Source organism: Sturnus vulgaris, chromosome 31 (assembly GCF_052056855.1).
Source record: "Sturnus vulgaris isolate bStuVul1 chromosome 31, bStuVul1.hap1, whole genome shotgun sequence".
NCBI classification, from domain to species: domain Eukaryota; kingdom Metazoa; phylum Chordata; class Aves; order Passeriformes; family Sturnidae; genus Sturnus; species Sturnus vulgaris.
In genome coordinates, this window is record NC_142273.1 from 1,906,790 (window position 1) to 1,932,291 (window position 25,502).

Below are 25,502 nucleotides of genomic sequence, written 5' to 3' on the forward strand. Positions count from 1 at the left end.
CCGAAAGTAAAAATAACCCCATTACACGCCTGAGGAGGATGTGGAGAAGAAAGGAAATTCATCAAAAGGAAGAGGAGGAAAAGAAAAAAATTAAAAGAGGAGAAAAAAAAAAAAACAAAACGAAGAGAAAGGAAATGAGAGGCGGAAAAAATGAGGGAAAAGACAACTTTCAGAGACTGGAATTAAAACCCGAGGTAGGATTTTTTTTTTTAAATTTTTATTTTTTTTTAATTTTTATTTTTTAATTTTTAAAAGAACCTATTTGCCTCCTGTGATTTTAAGAGTTTACTGATTCTGGGCATGTGAAGAAACCGTCTGTGTTGAGAAAGACAAAGATGTTGCCGCTCTCTCCTCGGCCGTTAACTGTAATTGAATTAACAAAGTAAAACTTCCAATCAGATTATGAATTAGTTAAGTCCAGGACCCAGACTACAGATCAAGGATGAACTTTCATTGCATAACCAGTCGTAGAGCATCAGAGAATCCATAAATCAATACAGATTACTGTGTTGGATTATCTGTTTAATAAAGCAGCAACAGAGCAATGTTTATTAATGGTTGTTTTGCAAATACGAGTGCTGGATTCTTTTTCCTTTTTTCTACTTTCCCTCCCCCCTCTTCCCTATCTGTTATACAGATACATATATTTTCCTCCCTGACAGCTATAACTTGATATCAGTATTAGAAAGAAGGATATGGTGATTTGGAAAATGGTTTCTTGCAGTTTTCTTTGTTTTTCTTCCCTTGTGTCTCTATCCAAATGCTTTCTTTCTTCTTTTAACCCTTTGTCTACGAACGTCTCATTGAATGGACTCAAGGTTCTAATTTGGGGATTTACAAAGGATATATGTGTGTATATATATATAAATAACTTGCTTGTGGAACCGCATGGGACTAATTTGGGGAACTTGATTTTGCTTAATTTATCTTCTCTGCAAATTTATGCTGGCTCTTATCCCTCTTTAATGGATTATGCATCAACCTCTTCCGTATGGAAACTGGAATTTTTTAATCTGCTCTACCGTAGAAGGGAATTTTGAGTCAAAGAGGTGAACTGGGTGCTTCCCACTTTCTTTTAATAATCAGACTGGGTGCCTGAGATGCCACCTACAAAACACAACAGCCCATTTGAAAAGGTGTTTTGATTTTGTTTAGAAAAACACAAAGATCTCATGTTGGATTAAGATAAAATAGTATCAGAACGGTGATTCCAAGGAGGAAAAAAAAAAAACAAACCAAAGAGACTTTAAAATAATAAAGAGCTAATGTGGGTGATGGCACCTGAACTAATTTTGGAAAGGAGCAATTATAGCTTTGTGACTTTATGAAAACCCTCTTGTGAGAGATGTAGAAATGAGCTGCCTTTTGACCTGTACTGGACCCGCTCGTTTTGCTCATGTGCTCATTGGGATCTTTTAAAAAACCAAAAGGGCAGAAGGAACTGCCCCTGGCACTTCGTTCAGGGAAGGGCTGTAGTGCTGGGTGTGACGTGCAAGATTTATCCTGCTCATATGATTGCTTGAAATTAATAAACAAGATATTATTCCCCCTCACCCATGGCCCTGTAATTCAGAATAATTTAGTACATGTGTTAACTGGGAGTTCTGTAATGATCTGCTCGGGAAGCTCTTAGGGAAAACCTTCTTCCCATCTTCCCGTTGAGGTTCACCTGGGTGCTGCCATTGTTCCTGGCGCTGTTCTGCAGCCCATGGTGACAGTGGCAGGGATGTAGGGAAGTTTTTACAAGATCTTACTGGATTCCCTCTCCTCTGTTGGCGTCCTGCTGCTCCTCCCTGGGAGGAGTGAAGCTCTGCTCTCCTGGCCAGGCGGTTTGTCCCCAGTCAGAGAGGGGCATTGCAGAGGACAGGACAACAGGGAACCAGCTCCAGAAGCTGTGGTCCATGGACAGGGAGAGCACCCTCCAAGGAAAGGGAGGATCCTCCAAGGATGCTCACACCCTGAGCATCTCACAGGATGAAGTTGGACACCCTTGGCTTTGGTGACAAAGCGGTGACAAAGCTCTCCACGTGGAGCTCTTGCCATTCATCCTTCCAAGGCAAACCAGGAGAGCTCTTGCTGGTCCAGCTGGGTGGCTGCCACCCCAGCCAGGCTGGTGGACCAGGACGTGTCTGTGGGCAGACACCAGCACCGAGTCCGGGTGTGAAGGGGTGCGGTGGCTCCCCAGGGGGACGAGGCACTCTTATCCTGGGTGAGCACTGGGAAGCTGCCATGTGCCATCCACCATTGGCCAGTGGCTTCCCTCAAGGAGGGGGAAAATGCCTTTTCTCCAATCAGGGGCTGGGAGCCGTGCTATGTGAGCAGCTTTTGGTGTTCCTGGGTGACCAATCCTGGTCGGTGCGGCACCGCCATAGGCTGGTTTTGATGGTGTTACTTCTTGGCTGTAACAAAGGCTTGAGCACGAGTGGGGGGATGTAAACTGGGACAAGGATGAAACTCGTCCAAGAATTTAGTGAACCATGTGTGTGGAGGGCCTGGAGCCAGGGGCAGGAGTTCCTGTGCTGGTTGATGATGGAGAGGGTGGGTTTAAAGCCCACCAGGCCCAAGCTGGCTCTCTGGAGCTTTTGCACCTCATTTCCAACTGCAAAAAGCTCTCTTTAAAATGCCTGTGACCCCCTCACTGCCATTCAGGGTCATGGTGACACTGTGGGGCTAGAGCACCTCCGTGTTCATCACCCATCCCTTTGTGCTCCCAGCCTGGGAGGGAAATGGGAACCAGTTCCAGCCCACTCATTGCCCCTCAGCCGTGGCATGGGTCCCTTGGGGTTCCTGGTGCCACAAGCTTTGCTGCAGTCCCTGGGGTCTGTGGGTGCACATCACTCTTCAGCTGGCTGCAATTTCTTTTTCATTTGAGTTTTTGTTGTGGCGGGAGTGTCAATGGGACTGTGAGCTGGGCTCTCTCCAAAGGCTTTGGAATACTCTTGCAAACAGCTGATTTTTAATTTTTTTCCTCCTTTTCTCCCTGATTTACTCCTGGAGTGCACTAGCAGTAAGCCCTGTGTGTTTGCGTGACGTTGATCCAAATTGCAGTTTACATGTGGCTGTTTAAGCTTGCTTGGACACTATGATTTGACTGGTTAACACTCAGCACTGTCTACTCTGCTCTCCCTTCTGGCCACCTAACTGCTGGAGACATTAATAGGAGACCCATTCGCATGTTTGGGAGTGAGGTATCAGCTCTCCACATCATTCTCTTGCTTAGCAGCAGTTTGGAGTCGGGGGAAAAAAAAAAGGAGCAAATGCAAAACTAATTTTTCCATGATTCAGTGAGCCGATGAGGAGAACGAGCCTATAGAAATATAATTGTTAAAAATTATTAATTTCACGAAGTCGATCCCCTTTAGCTTCTGTCTTTAATGCTTATGTTGGCAGTGCAGAAATGCAGCAGAGCAGTTTGTTGCTGAGGCCAAAGCCTTTTTGCACCACTCTCATTGTACGAGCAATGTGCTGCGGGTCGGGGCACTGGCAAAAGGGCAGAAATACTTGTGCTGGTCGATGCTGCCAGTGGATATGAACTTTTACTTTGTGATGATAAAATATGATATGTGGTGATAAAATATGTATATTTTTTACATTTCATATTTGAAAATTCTCAGCTCAAAACGATGAAAAGTAGCCAAATAATGTTTTTTTTTTTTAATCATTATTTTGTGGTATTTGAGGAAAATAGACATTTCCCTATTGGGGGAATTTTTTGCTAGCCTTTTACAGTTTTAAACTGAAAACAAAAGGAGGCCCTGATGGCTCAAGCCCTTTGAGATCTCCTTAGTCCATGAAGTGTCCCTTGTCCTCCAGGCACAGTCCCACGGGTTGGGCAGGTGTGGAATGGCACTGCAGTGCCACCACAAAGAAATCACACCAATATGATAGAAATTTGAATGTGTCTATTTAGTTTTGAAATGCATAGATAAAATTCCTTCCCACAAGCAATCGCAGCTGGATTTGGAGGGAGAGGGGATGGTTTCCAGAGATGCTCTCGCAGCAGGGCTGGCAGCCAGCAGTGACTTGTTCCCAGCAGCAGTCCTCAAAGCTCTGCTCTTTTTGGGGTGCCGTGTGGCCCAGCTGGTCAAGCTGGGTTTGGGGGGGATCTCTGTGCCAAGGAAAGCAGGAGGGTTCCTGCCATGGGCACCTATGGGGTCAGAAATGCTGATTGAAGCCTCCAGCTGCCGGACCCGGGCTGAGAGGGGAGCACATCTTTGTGCTGAGAACAGAGTCTTTCCTCTTCAAACAATCAGGGCTTCAAGCCCCTGAGCATTTTCAAGGGAGTGATTTTTATGTCGGGATTATGATAAATCGGCTGAGTGGGCGCGCTAAGCCGCCATAGGAATCAGATCAGGCCCTGCTTTAATTTCAGCAAGTGGCGGGTGTGTGGGAACGGAGGCTGAGGTGATGTTCGGAATTAACCGTCTGGGCTCTGGGCCCCGCTGCCCCTGGCTCGGAGCACGGGCTGGAGGAGGGATGCGAGCAGGATCATGTTGTCCTTGTCCCCGCCGTGGCTTTGCCGATGGGGTCTGGCCGCTGATGCACGGCACTTCACAAGGTGCAGGGATGATTTTGGTGTGGCCAGTGCCGATCTCTGTATGGCAGGAGAGGGGATTTCTGGAATTACCCCGCCCATCCCAAGGTGCAGACGTGGTGCTGGGTGCCCAGCAAACGTGGCCGGGTGGCTCTCCCGCACCTTGCCCGGGGGAAGCGGGTGACAGTGCCCCGAGGAGGGTGCAGCTGGAAGGAAAATCATGAGCTCTGTGGTCTTCAGGCTGCTGGGAGGAGACGGGCGCTAGCGGGCAGGTCGCTCAGATGCAGCCGGGGTGATTGGATGTGAAAGCGGAGCCGCGGCTCTCGCCGCCCGCGCTGGCAGCTTCGCTCTCCCCCATTGCCCGCCGCGGTGGCGGCAGGTTTTGCTGGCCCAGGCTTGTGTCACAGCGCTGCCAGCATGACGGGGGGGCCCTAAATATAGTCCTGGGGCAGCATTCCGGCGTGCCCGGCGGGATTTTCAGAGACAGATATAGAAAGGGACGGGTGCGTGTGAGTCCCGACGCGTCCCCTCGCCATTCTCGCTGTAGCTGGGGAAGGGGTGGCGGCCGCCGGGCGCGGGCAGGATCGGCTGCCGGCAAGGCTCTGATGGCCCTCGGTAGTTTTGCAGGAAAAGCGATGGGAAATTTTGTTTTAGGGGTCCCGTGCCATCTGCGGAGAGGGATGCCCCGAATCCTGAGATTATGGCTAAGGGGTGTCCGTATGTACTGAAATCTGCAAGACTGATGGAGAGGTCTTGGACCGACACTCCTGGCTGAATCCAGCTCTGGTTATCAGTGGATCATAGTCTCTTGCTCACTGTATAACTCCGGGATTTATCCTGCTACAGCTGAGAGCAGACTCGAACCTGGCATTTGTAACTGTACAGCTAAAGGCTGAGTAATCCTCACCCAGCATCGACAGCCATGGCTTGAGCTTCGACTTTGACAGCCCAGGCTAGGTGTAAAAATAATTGTAATTCCACTTTCAGCGGTTTTAATTTTGCTGGAGCAGGGACAAAAGGAGCAGTGCCAGGATGCTGGTGCAGGAGGAGGGAGCATCCATGTTGGGTGCACTGCTGGCTTTAACTGCTGGGTCTCGTGTGATGTATTTTTACCAGCAAGTGGAGGACATGAGGTGGAGCTTGCTCTGGGATAGGGAGAAAATGCAGATCCTCGGAAGGGAGAAAAGAGTGCTGATTAATAAGTGTTGGGAATGAAAAAGACTGGGTACTCATTGGTGGTGGATTGGCCTGTGTGGCATCAGGGGGCTGTTGGTTCATCTTGTGGCCTTGCATTGTTTAGATCAAGGCAGGTAAATCAGGTTTAATTTGACCTTCAGCAAGTTCCTGCCTGCTGGAAGCTCATCTTTTACTGGGAAAAAACCCCAAACAAGCACAAAAGCTTTTCTGGATCAGTGTGTGAGCTCAAGGAAAGCGAAAGGGGGTCCCTCAGATCCTCTTCACCCTCTTGGAGGCACAGAATGGTCTTTGGGAAGAAGGAAGAGTTGTCCCTAAGGAATGTGCTTTGTTTCATCTGTCTCTTCCCTTCTGTTTTTTAGTAAGTTTCTGCTATTTTGGTTGAGTGCTATATTCAGCTTTTACAGTATTTCATAGGAGTGCATTGTTTTAGGGATTCCTGGGCTGAACCGGGCAGGAATATGTCTGAGCCAAATAACCTTCCCCTGGCATCAGCAGGCACCAGCTGCTTGGGAGGAAAGTGCTTGAAACCCTACAATTATGGGATAATGTATTCCAAGAGAGTTTCTTGGCTTTCCCTTCCTGAGCTGGAGAGTTTACATTCCCTCCCTGATCCTTGTAAAATGTTGCTGAACTTGGATGTTCTTGTCACCTGCTCCTCGATGGTGCCGGGAGTGGGGACAATCCCACAGCAGCAATTGGCAGGGGTTTGGGTCTGGGCAGGAGGGAAAAAAAGCCAATTTTTCTGGCATTTGCTTTGAATTTGCCTCTGTGACCCTGCTTGTGCCAGAGGAATCATATCTTTGAAAAGATCTGGAGGGGCACCAGCTTCCACAGCCACATATAGCATGGAAGTGGAAAAGCAGTGGGGAATTGACAATATAACTTGGGTTGCTCAAGGGAATTAGGCACGTAATTCACTCAGGAACTTTGATTAATCCTGCAGGACACTGTCAGTATCCAGAGGACTTTTCTTCCTGCTGGGGCCAGGCCAGAAGGTGCAGCAATGGACCCCTGTGGCTGGGGGGAGATTTGAGAGCTCGGGATGCTGTGCTGGGCTGGAAAGGGACCGTGGAGGACGGGTGGCCCTGGGCCACCACCCCACCCCACAATTCTGCAGCCAAACTCCACTCCCTGGAGATTTTTCTCTCTTCTTCCCCTTTGTTTTGCTTTCGAACAACAAACCCAACTAAAAAACACACACATATATTTTTCTTCTTTTTCTTGAAGAAAGATCTTTTCAATATTAAACCCACCCGTGTGCAGGAGCATCAGCAGGGCTGGCTGGGTTTTCCCCTTGACGCTGCTCTAGAAAATCGCTGATTTTTGGAGATGAGAGAGCGGGAAGGAGCCTGCCCGGCCCCTCTGCCCAGCTCAGCTGAGGCTCTGACAGCATCGGGACAAGCTGGCAGAGATGCCAGAGTGAAAGCAAGCTGCCTCCCTCCTCTGGTGCGAGGGATGGCCACAGAGCAGGTTGCCATGGAGAACCGGGATTATTGCGCGCCTGTGTGTACAGGCTGGGGGGGAATATCGTAATTTTTTTTTAAAAAAAAAAAACAACATTTTTTTGATGGAGTGTGATGCCATCAGCGGCCGTGCTCACCCAACCTTGGGAGCTGCAACCTCCAACCCCAGCCCCATCCCCTCCTCCCCTCCTCCTGCAGCCCTAGCTCCTGCCCCAGCCCCTCCATCGGACTCTTATCTCCAATAATCCCCCCCTAAGAGGGCTTTCTGCTTGTTATGACACCCAGTGAAAGCGTGGGAGAAAGATCCTTTCTTCGCCCTTGTCCTCCACAGCCAGCCACTAGCCTGAATGGGAGGCTTTTTTGTGTCTGTGTGCCTGACTAATTGAGCTGAAGGACTTGCGTCTGGAAGGGCTTGAAAGGGACTTTTGTTGCCACTGCGGAGTTTGTGGAAGGCGAATGAGCCCTGCTTTCTTAGGGAACGCGGGTCCTGGGCAAATTTGACTCTCGAGTGCTCACGCCTCCCAGTTCTTTGGGAAAATTAGAAAAAAAAAAAAAAAAGGGTGGTGGGATTGAATTTTTTGTGTTGTGTGCGGGGTTTTTTGGGGGTCATTTTTGTTGGTTTTTTTTTTTTTTTTTTGAGCACTGTTGGCAGCCCCAGGCGCTGGAGAATTGAGTCTGGCAAAAAAAAAAATCTGGCCCTGGAAGGTTGGTGAGCTGGCCGTAAAAAAAGGGCTCGGTGAGATGAGTTAAAACCGGCTAAAAATAACAGTATCCGAAGCCCTCCAAAAATAACAGTATCGAGAGCACTTGCCTCCAAAAATAACAGTATCGAGAGCCTGTGACTCCTGCATTTTTTTTAGGCGAAAAATTGGGAAATTGTTTTGTGGTCCACGGATGTTTTCACATCCCGTTGCATCCTGAGAGACTGACGAGCACCAGCTATCACAAGACAGTTAATTTTGCTGCTGCAAAATTCCTCTTTTCCTCTTGGCCTTAACACAAGTGATGAAAAGTTGGGATTCTCCCTAAAAGTGCTTTAATTGTTGCTTGGTTTCAGGTGACTCCTGGCAGCACCAGTGCCAATGTTGGCACGCAGGAAGGAAGGAATCCTTCCTCTACCTAAAACAGCCCTGACCCCACACTTTCCTTAAAACACCCAACATCCTGCTTGGTGGGAAAACGAAGAGGTTTTGCCACAGCAGTTTGGGATTTTAAAGACTCTTTTCCATCGGGAAGTTGGGTTTGACTCTCATCCCTCTTGGTATCTTCTGCTGCACTTCTGTTCCCACCACAAAAATGTGGTGTTTCCACCTCTCCAGGATATTTTCTTGCTGCTTTTCTAATTTTTCATGATCTGCTACTGGATTTATTCCAAGACCTTCTCCCGCCTGTCTTTTCCCCATGGCATGGCCATGCAAAGCCCACTGCTGAGTGTCTCTCGTGGAAAACACCCTCTAGCAAGGAGGGAACACAGGGCTTGGGAGGAAAACAGCTTTTGAGAAAAAAAAACTTCTGCATCTGGCAAAGACTGGGCAGTGGCTTTTTAAGTGGCAGGTGGGAGAAATAGGGAAGAAAGTGGCTGCATGGGCTCACTTCATTCCTGTCGCTTATTTCCCAGCCCCTGCACCTCACTGAGAAGCTTCTTGAAATTACTGCCCATAATATATTTTCAATAAATATATTTCCACAGTAATTTCTCAAACTTCCCACCCCTCCTTCTTCATTCCAGAGGCCTTGCAGGTCTCTCCACACAAGAAATGACTGTGGAAGCTGCCAGGCTCCATCCCATCCTCTGTGTGCATAAACCCTCGCAGGGTGTGTTATTGATTTCTAATGACCAGGGATTAAAACGTGTTGAAAGTTTCATTTTTAATGGGGTGATGTAGAGGCTGCAAATGCCCTTGGCACCTCATTTCCCACCCTGTGCCCAAAATCTGCAGCTGGGTGTCTTCAGGAGTTCTGCAGGGCCAAAGAGGCATCAAGGATGGGGGAAAAGCAGAACAAAGGGGTTTGAAACAGATGCAGACATGAGCAGTGAAACTTGAGGTGTAGGCAAAGAGAGGTGAATGAACAGGAGGCCTTCTAAATAAAAAAAAAATCAAAAAATTTAAAAATCGCTTTTGGACATGGAGCCAAACCCCTTTTCATGTGACTCCACTTGGGGTTTTTAAATCCAGCAATTTCTGCACCGTTCTTTGCCAACATTGTGCTAAACCCAACCTTGGTTTTGTGTCCTGCAGCCCGAGGCCCGTCCTGCCACATCCACGGGGATGCCTGTGACACCAGGTATTTGTTAATGCATCCTGACTCCTTCCTGGCCTGGGAAATGACAATTTCTGACAATTTCTGTGAGTTTGGGTGCTCGTGAGGCAGCATCTGAGGGGTTTATCCTGTTTATCCTGTCAGCCCCACGAGCAGGTCCTGGCCATGCTGCATCCTCCAGCCCTTCTCCTGCACAGGACTTGGCTTTTTTTCTTTTTTTTTTTTTGGGTGTGTGTTTGGTTTGTTTTTCGATTTTTTTCTTTTGTTTGCTTTTTTTTAATTTTTTTTTTTAATATGCTTTCCAATAACTAATTTTAAAAAGGAAAAAAAGAAATCACCCAATTCCGATTCTGAAATGATGTGTGTACCTGGAAATTGGGGCTTGGAGTCAAGATGAGGGAAGCAGAGCAAGGCTCCTGCTCCTATGCCTTTAAAAAAAATATTAATAATGATTTGTTTATTTTTAATTTTTTTTGTTTGTTTGATTTTGGTTTTGTTTTTATTTTTGTTTTTTTTTTTGTAGATAGAGGGGTTTGCCAAAGTGCACACCTCAAGTATATTTTACCCTCTGCAGAGGCCTTATTATGCTGGAATCAGCTTAATGAAATAAAAGGTTTTTTTTTAATATAACTGTAAGTAGTTCTGGGGTCATGCATTTCAAGGCACAGCTAACTGACTCTGAACCAATAATTTTTATGGTGTCTCAAACCAAACCCCTAAAATTTGGGAAATTCTTGTCCTTGCACAGATTATTGCTGCTGCATTTAACACCTTACAGCTCAAATAACGAGAGATTTTGAGTAGAGTGGGGAAAAAGATGAAATTAAAAAGAAGATATAGAAAGTAACAGAAAAATCAGGAGATTTTTGAACAGATAAGGAATAATTCTTGGGCAAAACATAGCAATAATCCTAAAGTGTTTAATTATTGTGAATCTATGCAATGTTGCTATAAAATATTTAGAATTCTGCATGCATCTATTTCCCTACTTTACAGCCCACTGTAATATTCCTAATTCCTGCAAACCCAACATTTGGTGAGCACCAGGCTGGTACCCAGAATTTCCTTTTCTCAGTTTTTTCAGCACTGGGGCCTTGTCATCTTTGGGGCTGGGATCAGGAATGAGGATTTTTACAAAGGTTTGGAGGAGTGGGGCAGTGGTGCCACAGTGGTGCCACGCTCGTTTTGAACACACTCTGAGCATCCCAGGATGCTGGGCAGGTCCCAGGGATGTGGACTGGGGCCCCAGTGCCACCACTGCCACCTCTGCTCCTCCCTCCCTCTCTCCTCGGAGCACCACGGCCTCACCCAGCACCGGGGAAAATTGTAATTTAATTTTTTTCCTTAATGAAAATAGTGAGAAGAAAAAAAAAAGGGTGGAGGGGGGGGAAGAATGGAATCTTGGTGTGTTTTGTGACTTTGCTGCCAGCAGAAGAAGAGCTAGGGGCTCCAAGGCCAGCCCAGTGAGCGGGTTTGGTGTGAGCAGCCAAATCCTGGTGGCTGCCAGGACCCTTCACTGCTGCACCACCTGAGGGTTTCACCTTCTGCCAAGAGCGGCCTGCTCCTCTTCTTTCCCTTCTTTTTCTATTCTAGTCGTTATTTTCTTATCTAATATTTATTTAATTTTATTTTCCAATTATTTCTTAATTTTCCTTTTTCATTATTTTCGTTTTTCTTTTCCTTTTTCTTTTCCTTTTCCTTTTTACTTTCCATTTTCCTTTTAATTTTCCTTTATATTTTCCTTTTTAATATCTCATTTTCCTTTCATTTTATTTTTCCTTTCCTTCTTGTTGCTTTTTTTCCTATTTCCCCCCCCCCCCCCCCTTTGTTTTCCTTTCCCATTCTCGTTTCCATTTTTTCCCCCCAATTTCGTGCTTAAGCCTGCTTTGTCTTGTCTCCTGCCGGAACGTTTAACGAAGGGGCAGCCGCTCCCACGCCTGTAGGGTTTTTATTGTTGTTATTTTCCTGGGGCTTTGTTCCACCCTCCCCACGTCGGTGCCCATCGAGGGGTGCGGGTCGGGGTGCCCTCGATGCATGGGGGAAGCACAAAGCCCCAAGGAAGACACGAGGGCTCTTGTTATCCGGGGCCGTGCAGGAAAGAGTTAAGCCATTAGAAATTCCGAGCCCTTCTTCCGATAGTTAAACCTGATTTGCATGCATTTGCATAATGAATGTCATTTGCATTCTTGGAGGTTGGCTACTTCTGTGGGAAAAGTCAAAGCGGGATTGCGGGGAGGGTGAAGGGGGGTCGGTGAAGAAAGAAGGGAAGATTTTTTTTTTTTTTCCCCCGCAGCCCCGCGCATCCCTGCCCCTCTCCATCCTCACCCAAACGCTCTTTTTCTTCCCCTTCTTTCCCCCCATTTTTCCCCCCTCGAGGCCTTCCTGCCTCTCCCTTCCTCGGGGCGCACAAAGCCAACCATCGCTGGCTAGGCCGCGGCGAGGCGAGGCGCATCCTCAGCCGCTTCCCCCCCTTCCCCTCCTTTAATTTCTGCCTCTAATTCCATCTTGGCTCCCGTTCCCGGCGCCCTCGCGTGCGGGGGGCTGCCCCTGTCCCTCCCCTCGCCGTGGGTGCATGCGTGCTGAGGGGGAAGGCAAGGTGGGAGCCACCATTTTAGGCAGCTGATGTGTAAAATGGCCGATCCGCCTTCCCCGCGCCCAGCCACGCGGGCGGCAGCATTCCGGCAGCTTCCATGGCATGGGATGGAGCTGATGGGGTGGGATGGAGCCCTTGGGGTGGGATGGAGCTGATGGGGTGGGAGGGAGCTGATGGGGTGGGATGGAGCCCTTGGGGTGGGATGGAGCTGATGGGGTGGGATGGAGCCCTTGGGGTGGGATGGAGCTGATGGGGCGGGATGGAGCTGATGGGGTGGGATGGAGCTGATGGGGAGGGATGGAGCCCTTGGAATGGGATGGAGCCCATGGGATGGGATGGAGCCCTTGGAATGGGATGGAGCCCTTGGAATGGGATGGAGCCCACGGGATGGGATGGACTTGATGGGATGGGATGGAGCCCATGGCATGGGATGGACCCCATGGGATAGAGCCCATGGCATGGGATGGAGCCCATGGGATGGAGCCCATGGCATGGGATGGACCCCATGGGATGGACCTGATGGGATGGGATGGATCCCATGGCATGGGATGGACTCGACGGGCTGAGACGGACCCGATGGGACAGACCTGATAGGATGGGACAGAGCTCATGGGATGGGATGGACCCAATGTGATGGGATGGGACAGACCCCATGGCATGGGATGGACCCCATGGGTTGGATGAGCCCGCTGGGATGGACCTGATGGGATGGGATGGGATGGGATGGGATGGGATGGACCCACTGGTGGTGCCCCAGGTGCCACAGCCTCACCACGGGGCCACACCTCCAGGGGCTCATCCCGACCTCGCCGGGGGCATTTGGGATCTCACTTTTCCTGTTGTCACTGGGGCCACAAAACCCCCCCAGCCAACCCACACCTCAAAATCAGCCTCTTTTCTTCTCCTCTCCAGGTTTTACACATAGGAATGGCACCAAAGGCAGCTCTATCATATTTTTTTACCTTATTTTAAAAAAACTATTGTTCCAAATACCCTTTGTACCTCCTGGGGACACTGTGCAGCTTGAGGCTTGGCTTCATAATTTTTTCCTAGATGCACTAGGTGACGTTTCATTCTTTGTGTACTGTGACAACATTAGAGACACAGCTGTTTAATTATTTTTTTTTTCACCCCTTCTCCCTCTTTTGGACTAGAAAAATTCAATAGCATCATTTTTTTCTGTTTCTGAAACCATTTCATGGCTGTTTAAGAAAAGGGAAAAGAATCAATGTAAAACAAGAGTGACTTCATCCCCTCCAGTGCGTGGTGGGCTGAGGCATGAGAGGCTTCGCCTGGTCCAGGTGATCTGTGGGCACAAAGTTATTGTGCTCAGGTTAATCTGAGAGAGGGGGAAAATCTCTTCACACAACTGGTGAGGTGGGAAGTGATTAATTTTACTACAGCACTTGAAATATCTCGGGGTGTTTTATCTGAAGACCCATTGCAAGAAGTTTGTGGTTTAGGTGAAAATCTTGGTGTTCAATGAGGCCACGTTTGTTGTTCTTTTTAATTTCTCCCCATCCCTCTGTTGCCATGAGACCTGGAAACTTAAAAGCCTAAATATGCTAAGTGAGTTTAACCCTGGTGTGACGGGAATTTTGAAAGCAGATTAAAACCAACTCAAAATTTATCCCTAGAAGAAAAAGAAATCACATTTTTTGCTTGCGGGCTGATGCCGGAGCCCCAGACACGCCTGGCTGGGGGCAGCCCCGTGGGGAACGTGGCTGGGCTTGGCTCTAGCCTGGTCCCTGGAGGGGTCTGTGAGGTGGGAAAGGACTGGGGAAGGGGTGACTGTCACCACTGAAGACCTTTAGCTGGAGCTGTGAAGGGTGTGTGGCCACGCGCTCTGCTCTGCCTGCCAAACATGCTTAGTCAGGAATGGGAAATACTTCCCTAAAACTTACAAAAATGTGCTAAGGCTCTTAGCTCTTGGGCTAAGCTGCAGCTACTTAGTCCATTTCTCACTGTCTTTATTTATAAACTTCAGCCTGTGCTGGGGGATTTCTTTTTTTCCTTCCTTTTTTTTGGTTCTTTCCCTGGGATGGGGCACAGGAATGTGTCGGAAGTGGAGCTGGAAGGAGAGGATGGGTCTGGGCATTGCTGCTCTGCTCCCACCAGTGCCACTCGCTGCCTTTGCACCACTGAACTTTCACAGGATCAGATTGTCTCTGATTTCTGTAGTGTTAGAGATGATTTATGTGACTAATGGACAGCAGAACGAGCTCTTTCTCTGGCCTTTCCTCAGTTAAACCACGTCTGTTCTGCACTGGGTATCTAAAATCCTTGTGTAGCCTGTGAGTAGCCATAGCTGGAGACAGAGTTTATACAGATGGAAAGGACATACAGTGAATATTAATATATTATTAAAATATAAAACAATTTCGTAAGGATACTCCATCCAGAAGGTCGGGGCTGCTCAGTTTTGATATTTTCAAGCAATGCTGGAGCTTTGCCACTTGGTTCCTGCTTCATTGAGGGTGGCAGTCACAGGGTGCATCCCTCCAGGCTCCTCCTTTGATCCAAGACTCTTCCCTCAATGAGGCTCTTGCTGGTGATGGGTGTCCCTGTGCTTGACCACAGTGAAGTGTTCAGGACAGCCAGGATAAATCCCCCTGGCCTCAGGATAATCTGGGCTTGGGTTTGGCTTTGGGCACTGGTGGAGCAGTCACTGCCCTGGGCAGGGAGGGAGACCTGGAGAACACAGCTCCCCAAAAGACAAAGAAAGAATAAAGATGGTGGTTTTTGGACATAGATGTAGAGGTTTTTGGTGCTGCTTGCAGCTTTTGAGTACGTGGAGTTGTTTTGCTACATGACTGCAGTGAGATGCTGGCACTACACCTGGCAGGGACAGGGAATTATGCAACGAGAGCTTTCCCCCATTTCAAATTGCCCCAGAGCAGACCCCAGCTCCTCTTGCACCCTACAAGGCTGAAGCCCCACGGAGGCACCTCAGGGTAGGAAACCAGCCCAGTTTTAAAGATGCTGAGAGTTTTCCAGATGAGTTCTCTCTTCCTTGTTCCCTTTTCGTGTCAGAAGTGTGGCTGTAATCTCCTGTCCTGGTGTAATCCAGCCAGGGAACACAGGTCTGACATTTAACAAGTTCCCATCCTCTTTTCTCTTCTTGCCAGGATGGATGTGGGTTCACCATACACGATGCTCATTTTCTGGCTGACAAAAATTGTACGTCTCTGGCCCTGGTGAGAGTTCACTGGGAATATCCCGGTAAGTGGGTTTTTAAAAACTTTTAATTTTTTTAAAAAACCACGTTTCCTAAGCTCTTACACTGGATCTGACACCATCAGGCTGCTGGGATGGGCTGAGTGTCTCCATGGCAAGTGCTTGGGGACTGGTGAGAGCTCTTGGTGACCATGTGGTGGGGAAAAAGAGGAGCCAAAATCTCCGCGGTCACCAGCACCTTCCTTGCTGACCACTTGGCCCAAAACCTCAAACATCTGGATTTTTTTCTGTTTAGCATCTTTTTTGTGGGTTTGTTAACTCATAGTGCCCAATCCCTGGGAGAAGTGTCTGTCTCATCCACAGGAACAAAGGGGTCTTTTGGGGTTCTTTGGGGAGGGGGGGTTGCCTGCTAAATGGAAAGGGGATAATAAAGGTGTTTCTGTTCTGTTTGGTTTTAGCTCAGATTGGCTCATTATTACATGAATCAGGAGTGGGGGTTATATGGAAAACCTCCCCCTCCAAAAGCCACGAGCCGTGAGGAGCTGCCAGCAGGATTTTGTCTTGAGGGACCCTCAGCAGAAGCCCCTCACCACGGCTGATGCCTCTGCAGCCTCCTCCTCCTCTCCCTGCTCCTGCTGGCAGATCCCGGAGCGTGACGTGGATCGTGATTTACACCAGAGTCTGTCCAGGCTGCCCAGGGCTGCTGGACCAGCACCAGGCGTGGGGACACAGCACCAGCTGAGGCCCGGACAGGGTGCCGAGGACACCAGGACGTCCCCGTGCTGCCACTGCACATGGCCCCGTGGGCCACTCACCGGTGAGCCTGGGGCTGTGGTGGGTCACACGGGGGCGTGGGGAAACTGCATCCCTTGAGGGCTGGGGATGGCAGGTAGAGCCCACACCGGCCTGAGGCAGAGGTGCTGGGAAGGGACAGTACATTTATTATTGAGGCGCAGCTGAAGCGAGTCCTTTGCCAGTGGTCAAGTCTGAATCACAAACTCTGCATTGTTTCTGAGTGTGTTCAGCACATTTCCCTTCTCCCCCTCCCTTTCCCTTTCCTCTCCTCTCGCCCTTGCACAAAGCTGTCATTGTGCCGGGGACTTGGTGATGGCAGCGTTGTTATTTGGTCAGAAAAAAAAATAGAAAAAGAAAAAAAAAAAAAAAAAAAAAAAGAAAAGAAAGAAGTGGGGAGGGGGGACCCAACAAGGTGAAGAGGTTTAAATCAGCTTAGCCCAAATGCCAATTAAAAACCAAAGAGGATTAGGCTTGTGATCAGCAGAATAGACAGTCATTGTACCCTGGAGGAGGTTCCCCCTCCCCAGGCCCGACACAGCGGTGCCGCAGGTTTCGCTGGGATCGGCACCGCTCTGCTCCCTGGGCAGGGCAGAGCAGGGCAGGGGCTGCCCTGACCCGGGGCTGGGCTTGCAGCCACCGAAGCACTCGGCAGGACACAGACAGGTTCCTGCTGCAAATTCCTTTTCTCACATGTTTTAAGTGTGTGCAAGGACTTTTGTCTAGCCTTGAGTCCAGCTGAGCAAGGAGAGGTTTCAGCCTCTCTGCCAAGGGGAAGGTCTGCCCTGAAATCAGCTCTTGGGCTGGAGCATCCCTTGGCTGGGGGCTGGTGCAGGAACCCTGCTGGGGGTCTGAGGGGACACTGTCCCCATCTTGCCAGACCCCCACGTGCATCTCAGGTGCCTGTGCTGGCTGAGGGCTCTCTCCAGCTGCAGGACCCTTGGTCAGACCTTTGCTCCAAAGCAGCCAGCGCATCATCTTTGGCCCCAGGCCATGGTGACAAAGTGCCAGGACCATCACACAAGTACTACTCCAGCCAGTGGACATCCAGAGAAGACTAATTCTTCTCTGCTCCATGGCTGGAGATGTGATGTCAGTGCTCTCTGCCTGGTTTAGCTCTCTACAATGCCCACTAACTTGCTGCTTCCATGGTTTGAAGTCTAAGTTAGCCAGAAACCATGGTCCTTGTATCCCCCTCACCTGTGAGAGGAACCCAGGCTGGGTGAGGTGTGTCTGGGTGATTTCTTGGACTCAGAGTCATGTGGCTCACCCAGTTCTCTCCCAGTACACTGGCACACTGGTAAAACTCCAGGAATAGGAAGATGTCCTGCAGCATCATGGTAATGGGAATCAGTCTGTGGCCATTTCATTCCTGACTTTACTGACAGACCAGGAAGGCAAATCTCCTGCAGCCAGAATGGTGTGAAAAGGGTCAGAGAAGGAGTGTCCTGATGCCACACTGGCTACTTAAAATGTGCCCTCATTTAGGCAGAAAATGCAATTCTAGACTAACTTTGAGGCTATTTTGTAAAGAAAAGTTGCCAAGCGTAAGTGGGAGCTGAGCCAAGCAGGGAGAGGTTTAAGGGACATCAGCAACAAACTCAGGTGGAGCTTGAGCACCTCCATGTCTGAGTGGGGGTGAACAGTCTGAGCCCCCCCCTCTTTTACCCTGATGCTCCCTGGCAGCTGGGGGTGCAAAGAGACCCCCTGCACATCCATCCTGCTCTTCTCAGTGTCTCTGCAAGGTGGATCCTTTCTGCTAATGGGGACCATCTCCTGGCTGAGGTGACCGTGGTGGGTCCCACTGTCCTGCTTTGCATGGGGGTCCAGGGATGGCTGCAGAGCAGCCTGGTCCAGCTCCAGCCATGTCCCGGAAGACACTGAGCTGATTTCTTGCCGCTGTCAGCTCTAGATGGAAAATGCTCCCAGCCTTGAGCCCGGGAGAAGAAAAAGGGAGTGAGAGGGTCTTTCACCTCGAGAGCAGAAGAAGGAGAAACTCTCTTGCTTCTGGAACTTGTCTCCGATGCTGGGCACGGTCAGCACTGGCTGGAGGACCACAGCCATGGTGCAACAGGCTGAGGTGCCGGGGCAGCGGTGCTCAGGGCAGGCAGAGAGCAGAAAAGCTGTGGAGCAAAGGAAATGTGCTTTGAGGGGACAGGGGAAGGGTGAAGGGGATGCTGCGGGCGATGCCTGCACCTCCCTCCTTCGGGAACCCCTCGAGCCGCCGCTGTCCCCATGCCCGGGGATGCCCAGCGAGCGCCCGGGCTGTGGGAGCGGGGGAGAGGGCAGGATCCCCTTTTTGTTGCTGCCGTGTAATTTATGATATGAGAGAGAGCCATTGTCTGGACCCATCCTGTATTTTTCCGAGGGCTTTGCCTCTCTTCCCAGACCCCCGCTGTGCTGCTGCTACTGTACGGTTGCTATGGGGCTGCTCCCCGAGCCGCGGCTATGCGGGCCAGTGCCGGGGAGGGCTGCCCGCCGGGCCGGACCCATCTGGAGCCCCGAGCCCGCTGCCGCAGCCCAGCCGCCCGACGTGCCGAGGGCCTGGGAATGGGGCTTTCGGCCCATCCAAGTTCACGGCCACCGGAGGCATTCAGCTGCCGGAGGGGCGGGGGGGTGGGTGGGCAGCGGGATCTGGGGCGTTTGGCTCCATTCTCCCTTCCCTTTCAGCGCCGGCAATGTCCTCGGTGCATACAGATCCCCCGTCCCTTTCTCCTCCTGACAAGTGCGCACATAAATAAATTACCCCACCGGGCGAGTGTGGAACAATCTGTCCCCTAAATTCTATTCATCGCCAGACAGGACTCATTATTCCCCCGATTAAAGCCGCTGGAGTAGCTTGCAAGGGTTACAGTTACTCTGTCAAACTGTAAATAAGACACTAAAAATAAAGGGCGCTGGCGAGAGAAGGGGGAAAGGGAAGCCAGACTAATGCCTGCTGCTAGGGAAACCGAATGAATCCCTAATGACGCCTGTGTACAAACTGCAAATAATGAAGGAAAAGTGACAAACAGACCTCAGCCAGGCTGCGGCGAGGTCTTCGCTCCGTGATGGCAGCGGGGACCAACTCAGCCCTTCCTCCAGGGAGAGCCAGCCGGAGAGCAGGACCCTCTTCCACACCCCTCTGAGCACAGCGTTCCAGCCCTGTCTTTCTCTTACAGGAAGGTTCGGGTCTTGTGGGTGTGTTTATTTTTCAGGCACAGAACCACTTCTGGCTGAGCCCACATTTTGAGATTGTAGGGGATTGCCTGTGGGCTCCGGGCAGCGTGCAAAGCAGCAGCCCCCGAAGTTTAGTTTGTGCTCTGCTGTTAGAACGGCTCGGAGCTCTGACTAGGACAGCGCTAGGACCAGGAGGTTAAACCCATCCTTCTGCCCAGAGCCCTGAGTGATGCAGCCCAGGCTCCTTCCCACCTGCAGCAGGTCATCACTCTCACGGCTGAGATGGAGATGCAGGGCTGGGTCCCAGGTCTGAGCAGTCTGGCTCTGCTCCTCGTGCCTTGATAGATCACAGGACGTGTCCAGCCCTAGAAAGGCTCTTTGGATAAAACACAGTTCCTTCCTGGCTGCTCTCTTGCTAGCCAGCAATGATAGGGACATTCGCCTTGCAGCAGATCCTTTTTCTCCTTTGATATCTTGGAGCTGAAGAAATGAGGCAAAAAAATCAGGCTTGTCGTGGGTGTTTCTCAGTTCCAGAGGGACTGAAATGTGAGTTTTATTTCAGGTCCTGCTTGGACTATTCCCACCACCCGCCATGGGTGAAATGCTGGAATTCTCTGTATTTCTCAGGGAAATATTTTGATACACACCCCCCCCAAGCATGTAAAAGATGGAGCAAAACCAGCTCTGAGCTGTGCCCCTCCAGGTGGATTCTTGTTCTCCAAAGGCTAGCACGGAGCAGGGGAGCTCCTGGTTGGACTGTGCAGACCAGGCTGTGACCAGGCTGGACCCTGAGCCCTCACCCCAGATCTGTGTGGATGCCTCAGTGCACTCCCATCCTCCCACAGAGCCCAGCAGTGCTGGGGCCTTTCTGGAGCCTGATCTCCACCAAGGAAGGGCACAGCCAGGAGCAGAGGGAGCAGCAGATGCTGATGATCCCTGCCCTGTGGATGCTGTTCAGTGTCACCCACCTGTTCTCCCACCAGCAGCAGAATTGCAAGGCACCTCATGCAGAGGTCTCTGCTCTGCTTGGGGCTCCTACAAGGCTCAGACATCTTAAAAAGGATTTTTCAGGCCAGCTGAGCTAGTCTGGAGCCCAGTTGCATTTCCCAGTCAGGTCAAACCTAGGCTTAGCAGATTTCTTTCCCTTCTGTCTTAGGGGAGACAAACCCTTTCCACCCATAATTCCTGGCTGTGAGGCCTCATGACTCCAAAACAGCATTCCTGGGACATTCCTCATGTCATGGTATGCACAGAATTTCAAACAGAGGCCCATGGCTCCACATCTCAGTGTGCTCACCCAGCTAGACTCTATTATTTGGGAGAAGGATGGAGCTCCAGGATGGAGCAGGAGATTCATTATTGCCATTGGAAATGCTGGTGTCTGTGCAGCTCCCACAGACCCAGGTGGGTGTGTGCAGGTGGTGATGAAGGAAGAGCTGTGCTCCTGTCCCTCCCCTGCAACATTTACCAGCTTAGCTGGAAAAAGAGCAATTTGAAAAAAGTCTCATAACCAGCCAGACCTGAGCAAGTCAAACCCACACCTGGGTTGTCCTGGTGCTCCCCAGCCATGGAAATGGGCAGCTCTTCACCATACCTGCTCCCTGGAGTTTGCCTTGAGAAGAGTTTTGGGCTTAGGGAACCTCATGGTATCCTGGCTTGATCCCATGGGTTTTGCTCACCTACCAGGAAAGTCTTTGCTTGAAGACTCAGGTGCTGGGAGCAGCACTGGGGCCAGGGATGCAATTGGGAATACTCAGATCCATTTGAGACCACACCAGGAATGGCAAAAAGGAACTTACTTGCCTTTCCCTGCCTGAACCTCTTGGGTTACATTTTCCAAGGTTTCTATCAACCTGTAAAAATAGGATTATCACTACTTTTTAATGGAATCCGTGTTCCCCTCCATATGAATCACCCAGTGCCAGAAACTCAAGCTTTAGTAGTGTTTGAGGAGTCTGGGGGATGTTGGCCCTTGAGCAAAGCACATCCTTGTCAGATTTGCCCTAGGGCCACCTAGAGATGAGGACAATCAGGGAGTCCTTCATTTCTTTCTGAGAAGATCCTGTGGCTCCTTTCATTTCCTCAAGACACCTGACTGTGCTTTTTCACCTCTCCATGGATGTCATCTGGATGTGTCCATGAAGCAGAAGCTGGCAGCTCGCTCTTGGACCTTCAAAGATGGCTCCACAAGGTCCAAGGGGCTGTGTTTCAGTCACACCACTGTCAGTTCCCTTCCCTTTTCAAGGATTAGGATGAGGCAAATACCTTCAGTCTGGTTTAATCCTCAATACCTGATTCTGCAGGAGTCTGCTGGCACACACGTAGCACACACACATTTCAGTAATAGCCAGGTAACTCACAGGGCTAAATCACTCTGGGTTTTTTTTTCATTATAACCTCCTTTTAAAGCACGTTTAAATGCTTCCCTGCAGGCTCATGCAAGGGCTGTTAAGGGCTTCATTTGAATAAATAAGGGCATAGGTAGAGGAGGAACATCACCACAGCCCCCTGGAAACCCAGCACCAGCCATGGCAGCAGTGGGCTGGCGAGTGGCGAAGGGCCTCGATGTTATATATTCCATAAAGTAGAGTAATTAAGTATTACTAGTTTTGATGACTTCAAACAGAGTGACTCCAGGAAATAAGCCCCTTCTTTATAATTAGTGGGATTTCCTCTGCATCAAACGGAGAGATTGATTCTTTAATCTGCTCACATGCTTTTGATTTGGTCTTTCAGCTGCTTGTACCAACTGCTTCTACTCCCTGCTCTTGCCGATAAAACCTTGCAAAGGAGATTTTAGGAAGGCATGACCTGAGTTGAGGTCCAGGATTTTCTTTGTGTGTGGCTGTTTTGTATATTCCTAATTTGCCAGAGATGATGATCATGATGATAACAATAATAAAAAAATAACGCAGACATGGGTTTTAAACATCCACCTATGTTTAGGTCAAATAATTGGGGTTTGGAGTTTTGTTCATTGTCTTCTCAGCATTTCTCTTAGCTCTGGCTCATGCTCTTTAACACCTGAAAAGGTCATTTTGGCTTCCTGTCTGCAGGTGAGCTGACCCAGGTGGGACTCACTGCAAATGCTGCTCTTGTAGGAGCACACACCTAACACCAGGCTGGTCTGTCAGCATTCCAAAGGCTCCCCGAAGTGAGGGCTGCATCTGTGCAGAGTATTTCAGAGAGTATTTAGAGTATTTCAGGTGTTGGACCTGGTTCAGTACTAAACACAGGAGCTTGGAAAGCTCTGCTTGAAATTAAAGGGATTGTGGCTGCCCCATCCCTGGAAGTGTCCAAGGCCAGGTTGAACAGGACTTGGAGCAACCTGGCTCATGGCAGGGGGTGGAAAAAGATGAGCTTTAAGATCCCTTCCAATCCAAACCATCTCATGATTCTATGAAAATCCCTGCAAATGTTGCTGTTCTGCAAATGAAGAGTTTGGCAGGGAGTGGGAAGAAGCTGGTGGTGAGCAACCAGCTCCTCCCTGGGCATCTCCACGGGGTCAGTGGAGACCACACCAGACATGTGGGAAATGTGGTCTGGGGTCTGCTGTGGTTCCAGGCACGGACTAAACCTCCCAAGTGCTACTTCCCCCTCCAAAGCAGCTCAGATCTTGAATCATCTCAGCAAACAGCCCCTGGGTGGATTTCCTTCTGGCACGTGAGGTTCTTGTGGGGCTGCTGAGGAGATAAAAAGGGGAGGGGGGAAACTGCTTTCCATCCACCTTTTGATCGTGTTGGAAATGTGCAGGATGAGCAAGAGAGAGGCCTGTGGGCCTCATGTGCACCCCAGAGGGTGAAAATAGGAGGACAAGGCTCTGTGTTGGCAGCTGTAGGGCAGGGACTGGCCTTGCTCTCTGTGCATCACCCACAAACAAGGTGGCAAGGGCAAATGGAGCTGTGGCCACCCCTGGGCGATGGCAGCAGCAGGGAGGAGCCGTGGGGAGGGGATGGATCCTCCTGAGCTCACCTGAGCAGGAGGGGATGGATCATCCTGGGCTCACCTGAGCAGGAGGGGATGGATCATCCTGGGCTCACCTGGAACAGGAGGGGATGGATCATCCTGGGCTCACCTGAGCAGGAGGGGATGGATCATCCTGGGCTCACCTGGAACACGAGGGGATGGATCCTCCTGAGCTCACCTGAGCAGGAGGGGATGGATCATCCAGGGCTCACCTGAGCAGGAGGGATGGGTCATGCTGAGCTCACCTGAGCAGGAGCAGGAGCAGCCTTGGGGAGGGGATGGATCATCCTGGGCTCACCTGGAACAGGAGGGGATGGATCCTCCTGAGCTCACCTGAGCAGGAGGGATGGATCATGCTGGGCTCACCTGAACAGGAGCAGGAGCAGGAGCAGGAGCAGGAGCAGGAGCAGGAGCAGGAGCAGGAGCAGGAGCAGGAGCAGCCTTGGGGAGGGGATGGATCATGCTGGGCTCACCTGGAGCAGGAGGGGATGGATCATTCTGGGCTCACCTGAGCAGGAGCAGCTGTGGGGAGGGGATGGGTCATGCTGGGCTCACCTGAGCAGCAGCAGCAGCAGCAGCAGCAGCAGCAGTGCCGCGAGCAGTGGTTGGTATGCCCTGCACAAGCCTCCCCGCGTCTGCAGCGGTGTCGAACACAGATCGTATAATTAGGGAGCCGGTGAATACGTAACTGTACATTATGCAAATAGTGATCAAAATCACTGTTTTCAGCAGAAATGCCTGAAGATCAAGACAGAAGCTTCATGCAACCTTAATTTAATCTGGTCCTGCAGGAGTGGGGAGGTCTGATGGATGACCCAACCTTGTGCCTGCCCGTGTTTAGCAAGGCTGGGGTGGGAGGTGGGGGGAGGAATGCTGGAGCATGCTAAGCGAGGGGGAAATGGCACTGAAATCATGTTAGCAAACAGGGGAAAATGGCAGAAAGTGCTGATGTTTACAGTGATTTTATTTTTCTTTTAATTTCAGGTGAAGAACATAAGGATGGAAGAATAGGAAAAATTAAAAAAAAAAAAAAAAAAGAAGAAGAAAGAAAAAGAATCTCCAACCCCAGGAAATCTGTGTTAATTGCTTATGAATGTCTCTGTCTAAAAAATTATCGAATTGATGTTGTCGTGCTTTTTTTTGACAGCCTGTCTGTTACATTTTTTTAAAATATTCATGCACTGAAATCTAATTACTAGGCAAATTTAATGATAATGAAATGAAGGCACTTTAGCAGAAAGCATAGGGCCTTGTTAATGTTTTCTCAGCCTCTGTCTTGTTCATATTTTTAAATTTTTTTTTTTACATTTTTTTCTTGCATATAAAAAAAAGATTGCTGAAAATAAAACTCAGATTGCTGATAATGTTTGTGGTGGCTCTGTTTGTAATGATGGGGAATTTGCAAGGTGATTAAAGGTGTTTTGCAAAAATCAAATGAGCCTAACCTAATCAGATAAGGCAGATGAAATATTATTATTAGGGGGGTAACATTAAGAGCACGCCTGGAGGCTTTAACAAAGATGAAGCTTCTCATGCAGGGCCAACAACAGCCCTGCCATCCTCTGGGCCCCTGCAGCCCCTTTCCAGGGCACAGGACTTGGCTGTGCTCTCCCTAAGCCAGGCCTGGATGGGTGGAGGATGCACAAACGGTGGCAGGGTGTATGTGATGGTGTCAGGGTGTGATGGTTAGAGGATGGATGTGATGGTGTCAGGGTGTGTGTGATGGGTGCAGGGTGTGTGTGATGGGTGCAGGGTGTGTGTGATGGTGTCAGGGTGTGTGTGATGGGTGCAGGGTGTGTGTGATGGGTGCAGGGTGTGATGGGTGCAGGGTGTGTGTGATGGGTGCAGGGTGTGTGTGATGGGTGCAGGGTGTGTGTGATGGGTGTCAGGGTGTGTGTGATGGGTGCAGGGTGTGTGTGATGGGTGCAGGGTGTGTGTGATGGGGTCAGGGTGTGTGTGATGGGTGCAGGGTGTGTGATGGGTGCAGGGTGTGTGTGATGGGTGCAGGGTGTGTGTGATGGGTGTCAGGGTGTGTGTGATGGGTGCAGGGTGTGTGTGATGGGTGTCAGGGTGTGTGTGATGGGTGCAGGGTGTGTGTGATGGGTGCAGGGTGTGATGGGTGCAGGGTGTGTGTGATGGGTGCAGGGTGTGATGGGTGCAGGGTGTGTGTGATGGGTGTCAGGGTGTGATGGGTGCAGGGTGTGTGTGATGGGTGCAGGGTGTGTGTGATGGGTGTCAGGGTGTGTGTGATGGGTGCAGGGTGTGTGTGATGGGTGTCAGGGTGTGTGTGATGGGTGCAGGGTGTGTGATGGGTGCAGGGTGTGATGGGTGCAGGGTGTGATGGGTGCAGGGTGTGATG

General features: G+C 50.1%; 1 long non-coding RNA gene across 1 annotated transcript; it reads left to right on the plus strand.

The window, feature by feature from the left end:
* On the plus strand, nt 1-24,507 carry LOC148220737 (uncharacterized). Its single transcript, XR_015798617.1, has 5 exons — nt 1-194; nt 9,435-9,480; nt 15,178-15,271; nt 15,685-16,043; nt 24,128-24,507. It is a non-coding gene; the product is annotated as an uncharacterized LOC148220737 (long non-coding RNA).
* The last annotated feature ends 995 nt before the right edge of the window (nt 24,508-25,502 follow it).